This window comes from Mobula hypostoma, chromosome 7 (genome assembly GCF_963921235.1).
Source record: "Mobula hypostoma chromosome 7, sMobHyp1.1, whole genome shotgun sequence".
NCBI classification, from domain to species: Eukaryota; Metazoa; Chordata; class Chondrichthyes; order Myliobatiformes; family Myliobatidae; genus Mobula; species Mobula hypostoma.
This window is the reverse complement of record NC_086103.1, coordinates 181,164,758-181,179,161: the sequence shown is the minus strand read 5'-3', so window position 1 is coordinate 181,179,161 and position 14,404 is coordinate 181,164,758. Positions and strand designations below refer to the sequence as shown.

Genomic DNA, 14,404 nt, shown 5'->3' with positions numbered 1-14,404 from the left:
AGCAGGCTTTTTCCACTGAAGTTGGGTGAGCTAGAACTAGAGGTTATGGGTTTAGGATGATCAGACTGCATTTGGAGTATTGTCAGCAGTTTTGGATCCTATATCTGAGAAAGGATATACTGGCATTGGAGGGGATCCAGAAGAGGTTCACAAGAGTGATTGCGGGAATGAAAGGGTTAATGAATGAGGTGTGTTTGATGGCTCTAGGCCTGTACTCACTAGAATTTTGTGCAATGAGGGAGGATCTCATTGAAACCTACAGAATATTGAAAGGCCTAGACAGAGTGGATATGGAGAGGATGTTTCTAATAGTGTGAGTGTCTAGGACCAGAAGGCACACCTTCAGAATAGAGAGACATTCACTAGAACAGAAATAGAATGGTGGAGCAGATTCAATGGCCTGCATGGCCTAATTCTGCTCCTATGTCTTGGAGTCTGATAATAAACCAATACCAAATCCCTATCATTATCCTTCTAAACACCAACCTGCTGGTTTACCCATCTCTATTTTAAATTGCACCATTCCTCTTTCGAAATATCTCATATCAAGATTTTGTGTTTTCTCTTCCTTGCTATAATTGCCATAGTAACGTATGTGAAGGAAGATTGGTGCTCCTGTTCCTTCTTCATGATGACAGCAGTGAGAAGAGAGCATGGTCTAGATGGTGGGGTTCCTTGATGATAGGTGGCGCTTTCTTGTGGCAGCACTTCTTGTAGATGTGTCTGTGGAATAAAATGAGATGTTGAGCTCCAGAGGCTAATGCAAATTTACTGTTGGATCAGTTGAATGTTAATGTGCACAGTAGCTGATTTTGTTTGTTTATGGTTAATTAATCATAACAGCAGAAACATCAAGGCACTTCAGTACTTGGGTTTCTACAAATCGAGTTACATAGAACCGCGAACACAACAACATAATACAGGCCCTTCAGCGCCCAATGTACTGCTGACCTAAGATCAATCTAACCCTTCCCTCCTTTTCTACCCCTCCATTTTTCTATCTTCCACATACCTATCATAAGAGTTTATTAAATGCCCCGAATGTATGATGTATTTAATCAGTGCGGCTTGTGGATTGGACTCTACAGTTCATATTATATGTGTTTCTGGTTACTCCTTTTTTTATTGCTATCTTGTGTGATTTTGATCAGGGCAGACTGGGTGTTTGATATGTTCTTTGAACGGGTTCCATGGTGTTTCTTTGTTTTGTGGTTGTCTGTGAGAAGACAAATTCAGGGTTATATACTGCATACATAATTTGATAATAAATATACTTTGAAACTTTGCCTCTATGACCACCCTTGGCAACTCATTCCCCACACTCACCAATCTCTGTGTAAAGCTGCAACAAAACCTCGTGGCTCTTGAATCCATTCCGTTGACAACACATCATAGGCCTTCTGCACCACTATCAATTTGCGCAGCAACTTTGAGTCATTTGGGCTGAGCAGAAATCTACATTTTGACAATAGCTGGTGCTTTGAACTCAGTGAATTCAAAAACAGTTGTGGAAGTTCCACTTGTACACGGTCCTTTTGCGGGAAAAAGTTTTATGGGACTCGGATATCTCGGTTTTTTTTTCCCTGCTTGCTGTTGATGTCAGGAACTCCCAATAGTTTTGGACTGCTGACAGTGAAAGTATAAGGCTTCCTTTATTGCAGAAAGATTTTGAAAAGAAAAAAGAATTATTATTGGAGTTGAACAAGCCAAAGCTGTTCCCTGGGATTTCCTTGGGAAACGTTATTTGCAATTAAATCTGCATGAGTCCGTCTGCAAACCATGATCACTTTTTAAGAGCATTCCTCTACATAACCACCTGTTGTTTTATGTAACGCCTCTTGTCACTTAATACATTTCCATCTTTCAGAGCTGTGAGCCTTGGGGTCTGCTTATTCTCGGCAAGATGTCAAATAAATTCAGCCCAAAAAGAACAGCAGCACTAAAGATACATGTAGTGTTCTGGTGCACATATTCTACTTTGTTGACTTCATGACATGAAAGTGTTGCAAATAGCTGAGGATATGTGCAAGGGAGCTTTCGTAATGTGAAATGATTCCCAGCCATCTCGGCATTGCAATGAATAATAGTAGCAATAACCTGTTTGTGGTTCAAAGGAGGAAGGAGTATTTCAATTGAAAGTATTCCTTTCTTTTCCTTCACCCTTTCACCAAAGGGAGATCTTTTTAAATCTCCTATCCCTAGTGGTATGGGTTCTGTTTGGTTTGTCAGCACCTTGCCAACACACCATTTCACACATGTTCCCTCTCATCACATGCTCACTCCCCTAATCCTGCTTATAGGAGCACTAGCAACTAGACCCATGGGGAGTCCTCCAACGTACCTCATTGCTTGCAGTTTGACAAAGGCACAACAGCTTTCTTAGAAGTTTGCGCAGATTTGTCATGTCACCTGAATCTTTGACAAACTTCTATAGTGGAGAGTATCCTGAAAAACCAGTAAGGGGAAAGATAAAGGGATGGGGGATGGGGGAGGGGATAGGCAGGAAAGGTGAAGAAGGAATGGGGAAAGCATAATGGGTAGTAGAAGGAGGCAGAACCATGAGGGAGGTGATAGGCAGCTGGGGGAGGAGGCAGAGTGAAACTGGGATGGGAGAAGGGAGGGGGAGGGAATTACCGGAAGTTGGAGAATTCAATGTTTATACCAAGGGCCTGGAGACATCCCAGATGGTATATGAGGTGTTGCTCCTTCATCCTGAGTTTAGCCTCATCATGGCAGCAGAGGAGGCCATATATGGACATATCCGAATGGGAATGTGAAGCAGAGTTGAAGTGGGTGGCAACCGGGAGATCCTGTCTGTTGTGGCGGATGGAGCGGAGGTGACCCCAGCACCTGCAGAGTATTTTGTGTTTAAGAGACGCTGCTGGGCTTTCTTTGCTATGGAGCTGGTTTTGAGGGACCAGGTGAGTTTCTCCGCCAGGTGAACACCAAGAAATTTGGTGCTCTTAACGAAGCGTTGTGGTCTGGAGTTTTGTCCACGTTGGCTCATAAATAGGATCACGGTCTACATGTTTGTTTCCAGAACTGTTCATGGAAACTGTGCTTCTAGGAATTCTCTTGCATGCTTGCACCATGACTTTCACTGATGCCCGGTCTACAGAGAGTGGTAAATACAGCCCAGTCCAGATAAAGCCCTCCCCATCATTGAGCACATTTATAAGGAGCACCACCACAAGAAGGCAGCATTCATTACTGAGGACCCCTTTCATCTACCAGCTTCAACCTGGGATCCACGGTCCCCTTGCTTAATGGTGTTGGTCCATGGCTTATAAAAGGTTAGGAACCCATTCTAGGCCATGCTCCCTTCTCACTGCTGTCTTCGGGAAGGAGGTACAGAAACCTCAGGTCTCACACTTCAAGATTCAATTTTCAAGATTTATTTATTATCTAAATTATACAACCTTGAGATTTTCTTGCTCACAGGTACCACAAAATAAGAAACCCAAAAGAACCCAATTAAAAGAAAAAAGAATTAAAAAATAAAAGATCAATACTTGATGCGCAAGGGAAAGAAAAAGAATACAAATCATGCAAACAATTGAAGCATTCCAAACCAAAATTGGATCCTCATAACCCTGAGTAGGCCTAAAGCCACGCTTATCAATTCATCATATTAACGGGCACAGAGCACAGCAGCCAAATCAGTCTGTGGCAATAACCGTCACGAAGAACAAGCAAAATCGGCTCTTGTCCCGACCGACACCCTGTCTTTTCAGTCCGTCTGGGCCAGCACTTAAATTGAACCAACAACAGAATAGCGAAAGGCTTTGGAGCCCTGGTGAAAGGAGTGAAGATCGCGGAAAGCGAGCAAAATCAGCCCTCGTCTCCAATCTGGGCCAGCCTAAACAGCGCGTTGCTGCTGCATACGGCCCCGAGCCTAGACCATACTCCCCAGCAATTCGCTCCAGGCCCAGATTCCATTGCCTAATCTGAAGCCTCTTTCAAACTCTTCAGATCAGCTCAACAACTAGAGCGATCCAACCTCACTCTTGGGCCAACTGAACAAGCATCGGAACTTCTCTGCCCAGGCCTCAACTTATTTTGGTGCCCAGAGCGATCCAGCCTCCACTTGGCCTGACTGTACAGGCATTCCAACTGCAACACATCGTCTTGGCTCATCCTATGAACTTGCCTCGCCATCGCTCACCCCTTCACTGTTTGCGTGATAATTGAACACAGTTTACCACAGAAAAAGTATTTTTAGTGATGCTTTTAGTCAAACTTTGTATCAATTTGAGTACCAGAAGCTGTCACACATGTTCGGTCGGTAGAGCCTTAACTTCAAGAGCAGTTATTACCCCTCAACCATCAGGCTCTTGAACCAAAGCAGTTAACGTCACTCAACTACACTCACCTCAACACTGAACTGTTCCGACAACCTGTAGACTCACTTTCAAGTGCTCTACAACTCATGTTATTGATACTTAATTGTTTATTTATTATTATTATTTTGTCTCTTTTGTGCTTTTTGAATTTGCCCAGTTTGTTGTCTTTTGCATATTTATTGTGTGTCGTTTTTCACTGATTTGTTGTGTTTGTTTGTAGTTACTGTGGATGCCTGCAAGAACGTGAATCTCAAGGTAGTATATATTGGCATATATGTACCTTGATAATACATAGTCTTTGAACTTTGAAAATGAATCTCCAGGTGACATGGATAGTAAATTTACTTTGAACTTTGAACTTCTCCCAGAGGAAACCCACATGGAGAACCTCCTCACAGTGGCGGAAATTGAAACCCAATCACCGGCGCTGTAAAGCATTGCGCTACACGCACGCTAGAGATCCCCATGCTCTTAATATTGCACAAAATGCCCAGGGTGGAAATGCCTAATACATGAGGGATAATTTTAAGCTGATTGGAGGAAAGTACGGGAAGGATGTCAGGTAGGTTTTTTTACACAGAGTGTGGTAGAATATGTTGAACACCCTGCCAGGGGTAGTGGTGGAGGTAAAGATATTAGGGACATTTAAGAAATGTAAGAAAACCTTAGATTGTCACATGGGTGATAGAAAAGTGGAGGGCTGTTTAGTGAGGACCGGTTAGATTGATCTTAAGAGTAGGTTAAAAGCTTGGCCCAACATCGTGGGCCAAAGGGCCTGTACTGTTCTATGTTCGCTTCTCCTTAATTCCACTTGCAAAGGACATTTCACGGCCCCTTCTACCATAACTAATGCCGGAAGTTTTTTACTGCTTTTGTTTTCCTCAAGGATTGTGTCAGGTTTTAGCTTTCTCAACCTTGCATCTACTTTCTTTTTGACTAGAGTCCCCAGAGCCTTTCTATCCTTAATCTCTCATCCTCATGGCAGCATGCTGGCCTTTAAGAGTCCCACATGTTGGACATGCATTTGCAACAACCACTACCCAGGTCCTCTCTAGTGCTGCTGTAATCAACCTTCTAATTTAGTGCTTTTGCACAAGGAACAATCTTATCCTTGTTAATAACTATCTGAAAACTTAGAGATTTGATCACTGTCTCTCCGTCCCCACACAAACTTCGATCAACTTAGCCAGGCTCATTCCCCACTACGAGGTCTAGCACGTCCCCTTCCCTAGTTTAGATTAGATTATGAGGACATTCAGTCCTTGTTTATAGTCATTTAGAATTGCATGCATTAAAAAATGATACAATGTTCCTCCAGAAAGATATCACAGAAAATAAAGACAAACCAAGACTAAAACTGACAACACCACATAATTATAACATATAGTTACAACAGTGCAAAGCAATACTGTAATTTGATAAAGAACAGACCATGGGCACGGTAAAAAAAAGTTTCAGGTCCCGATAGCCCCATCATCTCACGCAGACAGTAGAAGGGAGAATCTCTCTCTGCCATGAACCTCCAAGCGCCGCAAACTTGCCGATGCATTGGAAGCAGCCGACCCCAGCCGACTCTGAGTCCGTCCAGAAACTTCGAGCCTCTGACCAGCCCTCCGGCACTGAGCACCATCCTCTGCCAAGCGCTTTCGACCTCTCCTCGGCTGCCGAGCAACAAGCAAAGCCGAGGATTTGGGGCCTTCCCCTCTGGAGATTCTGGATCGCACAGTAGCAGCGGCAGCGAAGCGGGCATTTCAGAAGTTTCACCAGATGTTCCTCCGTGCTCTCAAATCTGTCTGCATCAAATCAGGATTGTACACGGCACCCTACTTGACAGAAAACAGATATCTCTACCGGAGTGACAGTCGGGAGCTGCGTTGCGCCGCCATCTTCTCCTCCCATTCATGGCTGAACCATCCATGGATCGTTTCAAGATCCGTTTGGGATGCACCTAACAAATTCTGTTCTCTCTAAGTCTCTGGGACCACAGGCTTCTGTCGGTCAGGGTTGACCATGGATGTTGCATCCTAGCAACGATGTTGCAAGATCACATGAGTCCCAATTAGTACTGAGGAAGTTAAAATCACCTACTACAACGTTACCGTGTCTGCATCTTCCTATGATCTGCTGACAAATCTCCCACTGGCTTTTGCGAAGCCTGTTGTATAACCCCATCATAGTTATTGTGCCTTTTCTTATTCCTGAGCTCTACACATATGTCCTCGCTGGACAAACTCTCCACGATGTCCTTTCAGAGCGCAACTGTGACATTCTCCCTGATCACTAAGGCATCATCCCCCTGCCCCCCTCCACTACCCCCTATTCTCTATCACATCAGCAAATCTAGATCAGGTAGAAAGTACAGGAGTCTCAGTAGTCACACCACCAGGTTTAGAAACAGTTACTACCCCTCAACCATCAGGCTCTTGAACAAAAGGGGATAATTACACTCAACTTCACTTGCCCCATTATTGAACTGTTCCCACAACCAACAAACTCACTTTCAACGACTCTTCATCTCATTCTCGATATTTATTTACATTTGCATTTGCACAGTTTGTTGTCTTCTGCACTGGTTGATCTTTCATTGATCCTGTTATAGTTACTATTCTATAGATTTACTGAGTATGCCCACAAGGAAATGAGTCTCAGGGTTGTATATGGTGGCATACATGTACTTTGATAATAAAATTTACTTCGAACTTTGAACTTCTGCAAAGTTGAGCTGACGTCCCTCGAAAGCTGAATGCTTAGCCAGATGAAGTAGGCACAGTGGGACAACTAGGACAGCCAACTTTGATCCTGACTTCTGATGTTTGCATGGAGTTTTCATACTCTCCCTGTGCTTGCTTGTATTTTACCCATTTGCTTCAGTGTCCCCACCACATTACATGTAGCCTAGTGGTTAGCACAACACTATTACACTTTGGGGCGTCGGAGTTCAGAGTTCAATCCTGGCATCATCTGTAAGGAGTTTGTCTGTCCTCCCCATGGAATGTGTGGGTTTCCTCTGGGTGCTCCAGTTTCCTCCCACAGTCCAAAGATGTATTGGCTAGTAGGTTATTAGTCATTATAAATTGTCCCATGATTAGGTTAGGGTTAAACCAGAGGCTACTGGGTGGTATGGCTCGAAGGGCTGGAAAGGCCTTTTCCATGCTGTATCTCTAAATAAAATCCCAAACACATGTGGGCTGGTAAAAGATTAAGATTAGCTCACTTTGTCACATGTACATCAAAACATACAGTGAAATATATCTTTTGCATCAAATCAAATCAGTGAGAATTGTGCTGGGCAGCCTGCAAGTGTCGCAGTACTCCCAGTGCCAACACAGCACGTCCAAAACTCACCAACCCCAACAAACGTCTCCGGAATGTGGAGGAATCCAAAACAGCTGGAGGAAATGGATATGGTCACAGGGAGAGTGCACCAGCTCCCCACAGGCAGTACCAGGAACCGAACCATGATCGGCAACTGCAGCTGCACCAACTCCTATGTCACTGTGCTGCCTACTCCCCACCAGGTTGGTAGGGTAATTGTCACTGTAAATTGCTCTTAGTGGTAGAACCTGTGGTGGCGGGGAGGTGGGAGTTCAAAGTAAATTTATGTTCAAATTATGTACATGTCATCATATACAACTCTGAGATTCATTTTCTTGCAGGCATTCACAGTAATTAAACAAAGAAACACAATAAAATCAATGCAAGACTGCCCGAAGCAAGACAGACAGACAATGAATGTGCAGAAAACAAACTGCAAATATACAAAAGAGAAATAAATAAGCAACAAATATAGTGAACATGAGATGAGGAGTAATTAAAAGTGAGCCCATAGTTTGTGGGAACAATTCTATGCTGTGGTGTGCGAAGTTATCCCCTTTGGTTCAAGAACCTGATGGTTGAGGGGTAATAACTGTTCATGAACCTGGTAGTGTGGGTCCTGAGGCTCCTGTACCTTCTTCCTGATGGCAGCAGTGAGAAAAGAGCAAAGCCTGGATGGTGGGGGTCCCTGATGATGGATGCTGCTTTCCTGCGACAACACTCCATGTGGATATGCTCAATGGTGGGGAGGGCTTTACCCATGATGTACTGGGCCGTATCCATTACCATCACGGGAGTAGGCCATGTGGTGAGATTAAAGTGGGATTAATGCAAATGGTGTTTGTTTAGTGTGGGCATCAGGTTTAAAGCAACACACATCAAAGTTGCTGGTGAACGCAGCAGGCCAGGCAGCATCTATAGGAAGAGGCGCAGTCGACGTTTCAGGCCGAGACCCTTCGTCAGGACTAACTGAAGGAAGAGTGAGTAAGGGATTTGAAAGCTGGAGGGGGAGGGGTAGATCCAAAATGATAGGAGAAGACAGGAGGGGGAGGGATAGAGCCGAGAGCTGGACAGGTGATAGGCAAAAGGGGATACGAGAGGATCATGGGACAGGAGGTCCGGGAAGAAAGACGGGGGGGGGGTGACCCAGAGGATGGGCAAGAGGTATATTCAGAGGGACAGAGGGAGAAAAAGGAGAGTGAGAGAAAGAATGTGTGCATAAAAATGAGTAACAGCTGGGGTACGAGGGGGAGGTGGGGCCTAGCGGAAGTTAGAGAAGTCAATGTTCATGCCATCAGGTTGGAGGCTACCCAGACGGAATATAAGGTGTTGTTCCTCCAACCTGAGTGTGGCTTCATCTTTACAGTAGAGGAGGCCGTGGATAGACATGTCAGAATGGGAATGGGATGTGGAATTAAAATGTGTGGCCACTGGGAGATCCTGCTTACTCTGGCGGACAGAGCGTAGATGTTCAGCAAAGCGGTCTCAGCGGACTGGGAGACCGCTTTGCTGAACATCTACGCTCTGTCCGCCAGAGTAAGCAGGATCTCCCAGTGGCCACACATTTTAATTCCACATCCCATTCCCATTCTGACATGTCTATCCACGGCCTCCTCTACTGTAAAGATGAAGCCACACTCAGGTTGGAGGAACAACACCTTATATTCCGTCTGGGTAGCCTCCAACCTGATGGCATGAACATTGACTTCTCTAACTTCCGCTAGGCCCCACCTCCCCCTCGTACCCCAGCTGTTACTCATTTTTATGCACACATTCTTTCTCTCACTCTCCTTTTTCTCCCTCTGTCCCTCTGAATATACCTCTTGCCCATCCTCTGGGTCACCCCCCCCCACCCGTCTTTCTTCCCGGACCTCCTGTCCCATGATCCTCTCGTATCCCCTTTTGCCTATCACCTGTCCAGCTCTCGGCTCTATCCCTCCCCCTCCTGTCTTCTCCTATCATTTTGCATCTCCTCCTCCCCCTCCAGCTTTCAAATCCCTTACTCACTCTTCCTTCAGTTAGTCCTGACGAAGGGTCTCGGCCTGAAACATCGACTGCGCCTCTTCCTATAGATGCTGCCTGGCCTGCTGCGTTCACCAGCAACTTTGATGTGTGTTGCTTGAATTTCCAGCATCTGCAGAATTCCTGTTGATCAGGTTTAAAGATCTGTTTCCACGCTGGATGACTCTGTCTCTGTATACTCATCTGTACTAATACGCAGTTATTCTGCTATATCTGGTGTAGCAAGCAGCTCAAACTTGAGATTAAAGCATCTATCTGAATTGATCATTGATCCTACAAATCCTACATTTAAAAGTTAGTTAACTTACTGCCTGTTACTATGCTGGCATTTAGAGTAACAATGAAGGTTGTCCATCCCTGTCTGTCCTTGGCCATGTTCTCCGTTGTGCCCCAGGTGGTTCAAGGTCCTCATTTCTGCCTCTACAGTATGGTGTCAAGTTGTCTTTGGTCTCCAAAGTTTCCTCCACCCTTCAGGGGTCCAGTGAAGTTCTGTCTTTGTGATGGAGTTAGCCTCTCTTCTCATCACATGACTAATCCATCTCCAATGTCTCTTCATGACGATTGTGGCCATGTCCTCTTGGTAATACTGAAGAAGTAGGCATGTACATTTAGAAGTAAGAATTTAACTGGGCTGTATTTAACAAGTAAGACGCCACTGCCATGGACTTAGGATCATCTGGCAGTTTGTTCCACACTCTCACCACCCTCCGAGTGTAGAAGTTCTCACTCATGTTCCCCTTAAACATCTCACCTTTAACCTATGACCTGTAGTTCTAGTCTCACCCAACCTCAGTGGAAAAGTCCTACTTGTGTTTGTCCTACCCTGAGTTAAACAGCTATATAAACTTTAGATGATGATTTTATGATGAGAGGAGAAAATCCGTACTGTAATCTGCTAATTAAAAATGCTTGAACTGTGACCATTAATAACAGCAGGAGAAATCTAAATCTGATTGCAAATCATTTTGGTTTTCATCTTTTGGGGCATGTGGGAAGTTTTTCCTTAAGGCAGATTATCAATTTGGGTCTTTCAGAATGAGAATCTTGCTGTATTTTGGCTGTTATTTATATAATGTAAGCTTTCTACAGCGGAAATGAGTATGCAGACTAAGCTGTTAATACAGCATACAATTGCACAAAACCTCTGTGGCACCTGCCAGATGGTGTTTTCCATTTAAATAGACTGTCATTATTATCAAGTGTTTTAAATCCTGCTGCTCTTTCATCTTCAAACAGATATCAATTCACTCATCTGTGAAGGGTCTTTGCTTATGCACTTAGTCAGTTTGCTCTTTGACTCAAGTTCTGTTTCATAACATAGGAGAATGATCCTCCTGCATATTTGTGGAGTGACCTATATTTCTGTGCGCCACTCTGAAATTGTATAAATCGTTCAGTAGAAACAACTTTTACAGTTGATATGGTTTATGCTTTACAAGTGCTTGAAATAAGTCCTATTATTCAGTGTTATACCTTGCCTCCATCAAACTAAGCATTCAATGTTCAAAAGCTCAAAGTAAATTTATTATCGAAGTATGTACACTCAGACCCTGCTTAATGCTGAGGATGAGTTCCTTGGAGGTGGAGCGCTATGTAAATCAGCACTCTATGGGGACATTATAACATTACGAAATGGACATGTGTGCCTGATAAAAAAAAATCTAACCCAAGATTTATGAAATATTATTTTATGTATACACAGTAATATGTGGACTAACAAACATGCAAATAGGCCTAACCTGTACATCAGCGGAGGAAAGCGGGTGCTGGTTACATCTTAGAGGAAGGACCAGGCTGTGGATCCTTCTCTAACTTTGGTGGCTTCTTCAAGTAGGCATCGAGATTTCACTGCCTTTTCTTAAGTTTCCTTTCATGAAGCAGTTCTCAGGAGCAGGAAATCATGTCGAGAACACCTCCCTTTGCCTTATTGCTTCGCTCTCAGTCTGGGTCATTATCAATGAACATTGCAAATTTCAAAGAGGTGCCAACATCAACCTGACGTTCACCATCTTCCAAACACCGTATCGCTTGCAGTTTCACATCCATGCCAATGCTTTTCCTAGACACCTTAGATGTATTACCCTCACTGGAAGTTGCAGGCTATTTTTCAGACATTATGGGTGAAAAAAAATGGAATAAATTGGCAAGAGAGCAGAACGTTTACACATGTGGGGCAGGCAGAGCGTGAATTAATATATGATTGGGTGTGAGTGGCTCGAAGCATAGATAAAGTACTCTCATTGGCTGATTGAATGTTTACTGTAATGGCAGCCACTCATAGGGAGTTTTAAGTGTTTAAAATGAATTTTTGTCATTCAAAAAAATTTCAATGAAGAATTGAATAACCACCATGTAACAAATCAGTGCTATGTGCAGTAGCGTTATGTAGAGTCTGAGTTTATATGTCACCATTTACTACCTTGAGATTCATTTTCTTGCATGCATTCACAGTAGAACAGAGTCAATGAAAGACTATATACAAACAAACACTGACAAACAATCAATGTGCAAAGGAAGACAAGCTGTGTGGTCACAGGGAGAACATACAAGCTCCTTACAGACAACGGTTCAAATTTATCCCAGGTTACTGGCACTGTAATAGCGTTGCGCTAACTACTACGCTACCATGCTAACGCTGTGCAAAATGCAGAAGTATTGGTACGCTGTGCAAAAATGCTTGCTCTATTTACTTACAAGACCATTAATAGAATTCAAAATTACTCATTCTGCATGTGAAATTTTGCGACATTTTTAAGGGATACAATCAGTTCTGTGCAATCATGCTCTATAAACCAAGCAATCGAATTTCAGAATCACATCTATAAACTGGAGCCTGTGTAGTCTCAAAGAGAGGATAAAATGTAAAGTGGACTAAAATCTTAATGCAGCCTTGGTCAAAATCTGAAAATAGAGCAAATGTAAAGGCCAGTGAATTATTAAACTGCAAGGAGGATGAAAGTTATGCTTTACTTTCTGAATAGATTAAAGACAAAGGAATGACTAGCACAAATGTGGATATACTGTGGTTCTGTAATAGACCCACCTTATTGCTTCCTAAACACTTTGAAACTTCCGGCTGGATTGACACAGTGGCACCCAAGCCTGAGATGTTTAGCCAAGTTAAGTGCTGAGCCAGTTAAAAAAGTTTAAGGTGTCGAGGCCAAGGGCAAAGGACAAACTGGTGTTCAGCTCGCTATTCCTTGAGGCTTTACTGGCATCAGTGCTGAACTGGCTCCTTGGCTGTGCACTCACTGTTTGTTTTCTTTGTTTACATTTTTATTGTTTGCACGATTTGTTCTTTTTTTTTGCACATTGGATGTTGAAGGTCTTTATTATGTGCAGCTTTTTTTCGTGGGTTCTATTGTAGTTCTTTGTTTTGTGGCTGCCTACAGGAAGGTGAATCTCAAGGTTGTCTATGGTATACATACTTTGATAATAAAGGTACTTTGAACTTTGAACTTCTGAACATTCTGGTTGGCCAACAAATTTCAAAGCACTTTGTGATGTATCATCTTCCTTTATTCTCTTCTCGTGCCTAATTGATAATCTACTTCCCATATTCCTCTGAGTTTGTCCCAAGAAGAATCAGAATCAGGTTTAATTTCACCGGCACGTGTCGGGAAATTTGTTGTCTTTGTGGCAGCAGTTCTATGCAATACATAATAGTAGAAAGAAAATGAATTACAGTAAGTGTGTATATGTATGTATGTGTGTGTGTTAACGACTCTCCCTTACTTTAATCAGACTCACAAACATCACAAACACACCCATCCAAGGATGTCAGTGGTCCTCATCGCTCGTGATGGACATGCACACATATATTAAGTAGTTAAATGAACTAAGTACAAAATCAGAAATAAAAAATAGCAGGATAGTGTTCATGGGTTCAATGTCCATTCAGAAATCGGATGACAGAGGGGAAGAAGCTGTTCCTGAATCATTGAGTGTGTGTCTTCAGGCTCCCGTACCTCCTTCCTGATGGTAACAGTGAGAACAGGGCATGATCTGGGTGAAGGGTGTCCTTAATGATAGGCGCTGCCTTTTTGAGGCATTGCTTCTTGAAGATGTGGTGGATAGTACCAAATAACCAACTTATCCATTTTAATGTTTTTTTTTTCCGGAATCTGGCTTGAGTTAGGTGATATCATTGCAATATTCTGATGTTTAAATATTTGAAGTTTTGGAACTGGCAGAGAGTTGGGCAATTTTATGAGTTCAAACTTCAAAGCAAATTGATTATCGAAGTACATATATGTCACAATATACTACCCTGAGATTGATTTTCTTTTCAGAACTGAAAAATACAATAGAATCAATGAAACACTACAAAGACTGACAAACAACCACTGTGCAAATACCAAAAAAAAACAAATAATTACAATAATGAAACAAATAATACTGAGAACATGAGTTGTGCAGTACTTGTAAGTGATAAAAGTATCCTGATTTTTATGCTTTGCTCGGTGAAGGAAAGTCTTGATGTGTGAAGGTAGCTCAAAATTAAGGAACATAAATGTAAGAGGTTTTGCAGAGCAACACACACAAAATGCTGGAGGAACTCAGTGGGTCAGGCAGCATCCATGGAGAGGAATAATTAGACAGTGTTTGAAGATGAGATTGTTCATCAGGTCAGGAAAGGAAGGAGGAAGAAGCCTGAATAAGAAGGTGGTGGGGGAGAAGTTGTACAGGCTGGCAGGTGATACATTAGACCAGGTGAGGGGAGA

At 43.0% G+C, this 14,404-nt stretch overlaps 1 protein-coding gene across 2 annotated transcripts in view; it reads left to right on the top strand.

Moving 5' to 3' along the window:
- uvrag (UV radiation resistance associated gene) overlaps positions 1-14,404 on the top strand; it is a 444,845-nt gene that overhangs the window by 365,817 nt on the left and 64,624 nt on the right. The gene's annotated exons all lie outside the window — the stretch shown is intronic.